This window comes from Emydura macquarii, unplaced genomic scaffold (assembly GCF_026122565.2).
Source record: "Emydura macquarii macquarii isolate MOO-44397 ecotype Brisbane River unplaced genomic scaffold, CSIRO-AGI_Emac_v2 contig_3062, whole genome shotgun sequence".
NCBI lineage: Eukaryota > Metazoa > Chordata > Testudines > Chelidae > Emydura > Emydura macquarii.
The window spans coordinates 6,110,974-6,118,545 of NW_027133199.1; the positions used below are offsets into that span (position 1 = coordinate 6,110,974).

Here is a 7,572-nt window from a genome sequence, read left to right on the forward strand (position 1 = left end):
TAGTAGCAGTGCAGTGCTGTATCATGTATAGGAGCCCTGTGTCAGCAGTCAGGAGGTGGGCAATCAGGGCTAGCGCTCAGATCCTAGGAGCAGGACTGGGAATACAGCAAGGCATAAGGCAATCACAGCTGCAGGCATAAGCAATAACTAGCCAGCGACCTGCTGCTGGGTTTAAGATCATGCCTGCTAGTTCCCCCCAGCCAACCAGCTGGTCTGGCCAACCAGGCAGTTCAACTGTAGCCTTCCTGTGCTCTTTAGTCTCCCTGGAGACTAGTCCTAGACTGAGCTGCAGGTCTTTGTTCTTGACACTGTAACTGTGAACTTTTAAGATGGCAAAATAATTGCTGAAAACATGCCTTAGGAAAATGTTCATTAATGATGCTAAAATATATTGAAAGATCACTAATAAATAATGCTGAGGAGGAATGTTTTAGGAGAATTCCTGCTGGTTCCAGGTATCTTGCTAATACAATCCAGAACCTTGAAAAACTTTAAAATACATTGGTTATTCTCCACCTTTTCCAAACCGTGACCTCACTTTACAGTAAGAAAAAGTTTCACCCATAGAGAAAAGAAGGATGGTCACAATGAGGGTTGGGTAGGAAATGATTTTCCCTTCTGTGAGAGGGCATTATGGTGCCACATGGGGTTATTTTATCACAAATTAGGCAGAAGAGTCAGGGCATAATTGTCCTAATTTAATCCTGGCAGGCCAAATCATACTGATTAAAGGAAGTAGAGTGTGAGACCAATCAGAACAGCCCAAGCCCAGAGAAAAACAGCTCCCAAAGGTGAGAAGAGTAGTTTTAAACACTAGATGCTTTAGACAACTATACCTGAATACTGGGGAAATTACAATGTGACTTTGGGGTTTGCGGTTCCTTTTCTTTGTGCTTTGGAATATCTCAGTAAATGTCCTCCTCTAGCTGTAGGGAGAACAAATACAACTTGTGTCTTTCTCACAAGAGAGAGAAGAACACCTGTGACTTTTGTTTTTAGCCTTTTGAGGTAGCCCTGGCACACCATCCCATAAGAATGTTTTGAAAAACTTTCCTATTCCAAATTAGGATTAAAAAAGTCAAAATCTCAAATGTTCATAAACCAACAACCCAAAAATGCGTTTAGTTTAGGTCAATCCAAATGTTTTGTTTTGTTGATTTCAAAATATTATATTTTGCTTTCAAACTTTTTTTTTTTTTTACTATAAATTAAGTACATTTTCAAAATGAGGACTTTTTTTTTTTTAAACCAAAAAGAAACTTCTCAATGTTTTTTTGAGTTGGGAAATTTGTTGAACATGACTGTCACAATGCCAGATTTCCTTGGATCTGGATAGCTGCTGACACCACTAAACCTGCTCCCTTGGAAATTTTACCTCAGAGTACCCTCCCTCTGTTACCTTGGTACGAGGACCTGGTTTGCAGAAGCCAAGGTCTCCTGGTATGTATGGTAGATGTTCTCGAAAGGCTGCTGCAGAAACCCCCATTTTCTGCGGCTCCACTTTGATTGAATTCATTAATTTGTCATTTATTTACAACAAACATCTACAAATGAATTTTAGTGCTGATTATCTGGCAGCATCCACTGTCCTTTTCAAGCCCCAGAAATTCTTATTTCACGCTCCAGTTTTCAGGCTTCCTTCTCATAAGCCGCACAGTCCAATGTTCTCCCAACCTGGTCTCACTGCTGCCCTCATGGCAGCCCAGACCATCATCCCTGATGGACCAATTTCTGGAGTTTCAAGAGACCTTTCTTGGCAACTTCTGGAAGTCCACACCAAACCACCTCAAGTAGGCCAGCCTTCACCCATTCAACAGTCCTCCTCCCAACGTTTTGTGGTGGTTCCAACCAGCCCTGTGGGCCCTCACTTAGTCCTTAGATTTGAAAGCACTATCTCACTTTCACCCAAATATTTTACCTCACACCTAAAATAACACATACCTGTATGTTTTCGACACCGACCGACCCTTTCTTATGAACATCTTTGGTTTCAACAAATTGGCATTTTTTGGGTGGGGGAGAAAGTTTAATTGAAAAATTCCCAACCAGCTTCAGTCGTAGCCTGTTAACAAAACCTCATGGGTCACAAAACTCCAGGAATAAATTATTGAAAGGAGAGAATAAGAGACTGGATTATTGACTGGAAGAGTGGCCTAATCAAGTAGGTGCTGGAGGCTGATAATGCAACTTTGCCAGGGTTTCCAAAGACTGGTTTTATTATATATTTATACGTTATTCAATCACAGTTCCTGTTTATTAACTCAGGCACATTGTCTGCCAGGTCGTTGCAATTACTCAGTTTATAATTCAGTCCCTGAATCAATTCTATCAGGATGATGATGATGCACTTGGTAAGATCCTATTTGCTGAATGCTGGTGAAAAGAAGCTTCCAAAATAAAATAAACAAACAATTTGTAAGTAGACAAGATAAAGTGGAAAGACACTGCAAATACATGCTTTCTGCTAGAAGGGTTCTCAAACTTTTTTTCCTGGGACCCCCTTTGAAAATATTTCAGGCTCTGATAACCCCCACCCCCAAAAAATATATCTTGCCACCCCTTCCATGCCATGCCATGCCACCCTTACTTCTTTGCTGCTGTTGGAGGTGCTGTCAGCCATGCATGGACTGACAGTTGCAGTCCCAGCATGCATGGGGGCTGACAGCTCATTAACCCCCCCATAATAATCTCATGACCCCTTGAGGGGTCCCAACTCCCAGTTTGAGAATTCCTGTAAGATGATGAGTCACAGCCTAGTGTTTATGTGGTGAAGTGAGCATTACTTACAGATAGTTCTGTCAAAATCAGGATTTTATTATGTAGGGTGACAAATGTACACCTTGCATGAGACATTTTCCAGTATAATGAAACCTAATCTCCCTAATTTCAACATTTCACTTGGGGCTGTTATAAACAGATACAGACTGATTTGATATCAGAGATACTCCAGCTGTTTGTTTGTTGATTTCCTCAGCTTCCCTATAGTTCCTGTCATTTTGTAATGACTTCATCCATGATATTGTTATATGTTAACAGAGGGTCAGCCCTTGTGCAAGTTAGGAAAGAACAAGCTAGTAAGGACTCTCTGGACCTGCAGACCCTATGGTCTCTGGAACACACAGAACACTCTCTAGGGTGTCGGCTAATCCAAAGGGATAGGGAAGAGTAGAGAGAAGGCAGTGTCTGTTACCCTGTCCCTCTTCTGTACTGACCAGCAGGTGGCCAATTGTGCATGGGGTCAATGCAGGGCACATGTTCCTATTGTTTGGTAAGCAGGCCTAGGAGGCAGCAGGGGATAGTGGAGGAGGCACTGGAGGGGCACTCAGGAGACCTGGGATCTGTTTCTAGTTCCATGGGTCTGTTGGGTGACCTTAGGCAAGTCATTTTGCCTCAGTTACTGCATCCGTAATGTGAGACTGAGGATATTTACCTCCTTTTGAGAAGAGCTCTGAGATCTACTGATGAAGAGAAGCTCTATATAAGACCTTTTTTTATTTCACTTCTCAGAGCAGCAGGAGCAATTGGCTGGAGAAATGTATCCAAACCTGTTCTGTCTCTTGACCTATGTGCCCACAACTGCAAAAATGCAAGTAAACCTTTCATCCTAAAGCAGGGCAACATGATTCAACATCCACCAACCAGGCACATTCTTAAAACAAAATAGAAGGAAAGCTGAATAAATTCCAGATTCTGTTTAGACCACCATGTTTGGTCTTGGCTTTTTACTCCTCTACCATGGTGTTCCCAGGTAACTAAATGAATTAATGCGTTTCAATGCAAATGACTATACATATTTATAAGTATTTCCCCTGCATGGTATTTCTCTGCCAATGGGCAAGAAATAATTTTTTATTTTACTATAGAAAACTAAGAGAGTCAGAGAAATCCAGCAGTTCTATTTAAGAACCTATTTTTGGTATACAGAACACAATTAAAAGGAACATTTTCTCATCTATAGCCATACAAATATTTGGAGGCATTACACAGAGCACAGAATAATTGGTCATTAGTCTCTAAACATGTTTTATCTTGTGAAATCAACAACTGCAGCTAAACAGCTCAAATATATTTGGAAAAAGAACGTAATCCTTTTATTGCTGCATTTATACATATCAAATAAACTGGTACTCTGCATTTAATTTATCAGTTACACAGAAACATGCAGAAACATGTCAGCAAGGGATTAATTTTTACAAAAATAAGATCCTTTTATAATGCAAATGTCCCTTGCATGGCCAAATCTTGTTTATATAATTTATATGAGTAATCCCATTATATTTATGGGGACTGTTCAGGTAAGGGAGGGAAGTAGATTCATGAAGAATAAGGGAAGAGGAATGGAAAAAAGATATAGATTACATTAGGACAGGTGCAGTGTAGTTTGCAGGCTGTCAAGGTTTGATGGGGTGGAATCATTGCAAGTGATGTTGCACTCTTGCAGCATGATAGGAGAGTGCTAATTCACCTCACTGGTCCCATCGCAGAAGTTTACTGATGGCTTGAAATCGACTATTTTGTTGCAGCTGATTCTCTTCGTGTCTGCTCCTGCTGCTTACGTCTGGTATACACATATATTTTGTACCATTATAATTAATTCAGTTAGGGGCATGATTTTTTACTGATGTAGTTTTACTGGTACAACCCCCTAGTGTGGACCTATGCTTATATAAATGTGCCTTAAAGTGGCATCATTTATTTCCCTTTTTGGGCAGAAATAAGCTATACTGGTATAAGCACTTTCACACTAGTATAATTGTATCCAGGATGGGTAGGGGGTTGTACCACATTAACTTTAATGAAAGCAGTACAACTTGTGAGTGTGTAGATAAGCCCTCAGGGTCAGGCTCTCATAGCTCCCTGCAACTCTAAATGGAAAGGAATCCATTCCTCTGTAGCTTGAATGAAGATGAAACTAGCATCTTGTCTTAAGTGGGGGTAGGGAGGCCTTTAAAAAGATCTCTGTTCATGGCTCACTGATCTTTTAAGAAACAAGCCACTGACTGTGTGATCCCACTATGATGAATAGCTACACTCTTCAAGGACAAATGTAAGAAAAATACAGGGCCAGGTTTATTTTTAGTGGCGATCACCCCACACCAGACATTTGTATCAGAGTGCAAGATTCTTTCCATGATCATTGCTTGAAGACATGTTTTTAATCGGCTCAAATGTTTCTTATTAGCTCTTTGTTGGCTATGGGTCAGTGGATATTCAGCCCAAAATAAGGGAAACTCCTTAAAATACTGAACAGCTAGTCAGCCTAGCTCCCACAGCATTGGACACAAGCTGGAGCAATACAGCAGTCCTTGGGGGGAGGGGGGATGAGGTGTACTTCACCACTGCTTTGTTTCTGTGAGGAAAAGGACATCTTCCAGTTCACTTGCTTCCATTCATCTTATGAGTAGAAGTGGGGGACTGAGCTGATGAGGGACATTTTCTCCTGTATAGGTACAAGGCAACTATCTTTTTATGCACCTGTAGCTGGACGCACTGCTGCTAGAGAACAAGAACAATGGCACCATTCTCCAAAGTGCTATTCCAGAACAGGAGAAGGTTGGGGTGATTTTCTTTCGATGGCTCTCTGAACCCAACTGGAGACCAGCTGCTATGTTCCTCTTTATTCTGCAGGACCAGTAAGAGTTTAATCTGTCCCCCTCAAAAGCAGAAGCAGCAGTCGAGAGTAGACAAGAGAAGAAGAAGCTGGAGGTAACTATCATGTACCCTGACTGTTTCAGGGCATTATTGAATCTCTGGGGCAGAGGCAGCTGGTGATGTGATGCCCCGACACTGGCCCTTGGGAAGCATGATGTCACCTGCACTGGACCCTCCCCCAGGCCAGCAATGTAAACCTTTCTGTTCAGCATGTCAGTGACACTGCAGATCTGAACATCTGGAGTGGTGGGTTCAGTGTTTACCCAAAGCACAGAGCAGTGAAGTCCTAAGGTGCATCTGCAGAATTATTTCTAAACACCATTTTCAAAGTTTTCCATAATAAATTAGCTGCTCTTTTAAAGGACTTGGGGGCTGATTCTCCTGTAGCTTATGCCCGTGAAAATCAGGAGTAAGTCCACTGAAGCCACAGGAGTTATATGCAGGTAATGTGGTGTGATTGGAGAATCAGGCCCGTACAGGGTGTGAATCCACCTACAGTTAATTAGCTTTCATAATTACTACATATTAAAGAGAGAGAATGTCAAAAAACAATTATTTTGGCTCACAGTTGATGAATAGCTAAGAATATGTGCTTCTGATTCCCTATCTGGTACAGCTGCTACCTCCTTCCTCCTCCAAAATCCCCTGCTGTATTAATAAGTACTGCTGGTGCTCATGGTTGCAACATTCAGAGAAGAGCAAATGATGAAGCACATTGAATTTATAGCTTTGACCTTTTCTTCCTTTCCTGTGACATACTACTTCTAGTGATACTGCTTGGCAAAAAGCATTTGACAAAGCTGCTGTTGACCAGTGATGGATAGTACAGCTTCAGGGAAACAGGGATGATTCTGTTCTTGTTGTACAGAACGGCTTTGTTTTGCAAAGCTTCCCCAAAAGAAGAAAGGTGTTCCCTGGTTTCACTTACTGGGCCAGAATCAATGAGTTCATGGTACAGAGATGTAAATTTCACTTTTGTCTTCTAGTTTGGACCCCTCAAAAGCAGAAGCAGCAGTCGCTCCAGCATGAAATAATAATAAAGAATCACATATCACAGACAGAGTCATTTTCTTCTAACCCTGAACAAGGAACTTTATTAGGTAAGGAAAACAGAATTATCCCTAAAGTTACACACTCTCTCTCTGCTCCAATAGTGAGTTTCTGCTTAGAACCTTCCCAAGTCCAGTTTCCTGCTACAGTTTTAAAGAAACAGTACACATGTCACAATCTCCAGAATAGACAGGTAGTCATACTGCTAGTACCTTCCTTTATGGCTTTCTGCCACAGAGAAGAAGCTTTAATTTGCAATCAGGAGACTCACCAGTGGAGACTGCTGAGAGAGATGAAGTGAATTAGTACCTCTTCTCCAGCCAGCACAACTCATTTCTGAGGGAATTCTGATTCCCTGGATTTTTCTCAGACAGTTGGGGGACAGAGGATTTTCTGCCTATGGCTGTCCATCAGGGCTATGATGACAATAAATAAGAACAACATGCAAGAGAGAGAAATAGAAATTTAAATGTCTATATGTAAACGTATTGAAAAGGTTATGAATTCAAAAGACAGAACATAGGGCTTGCATATATGTTCTCAAGGATCCACTAATCTCACACTTCTCACTGTTACCATCCCTTGATAGTTTATCCATTGGTTCATTTTCACCCTGAATCAAATTTTCAGCTGCCTTCTTTTGTGCGCATGCAAACTTCAACTATGAAGAACCCATTTTTGTGCAGGCAAACAGCTGTCTACATGACAAATAGGTTATGAAAGCTCTCTTACCCAATTTGTGTGCACAAACCAATGTGTGCGTGTGAACAAACCCCAGTTGAACATTTGATCCTGAATCCTGCCAGCTGACCAAATTGCCTGCTAGAAATTACTACAATTATTGCTTTAGTAGAGCTACAAACGTTGAGT

At 41.3% G+C, this 7,572-nt stretch overlaps 1 long non-coding RNA gene across 2 annotated transcripts; it reads left to right on the top strand.

Annotated features, from left to right (window-relative positions):
- The first annotated feature begins 735 nt into the window (after positions 1-735).
- On the top strand, positions 736-6,715 carry LOC137141460 (uncharacterized). Of its 2 annotated transcripts, none has more exons than XR_010916648.1 (3): positions 736-791; positions 5,449-5,706; positions 6,639-6,715. It is a non-coding gene; the product is annotated as an uncharacterized lncRNA (long non-coding RNA). The 2 variants fall into 2 exon arrangements; XR_010916649.1 differs by having other exon boundaries at positions 773-791; positions 5,482-5,706.
- Positions 6,716-7,572: the final 857 nt, after the last annotated feature.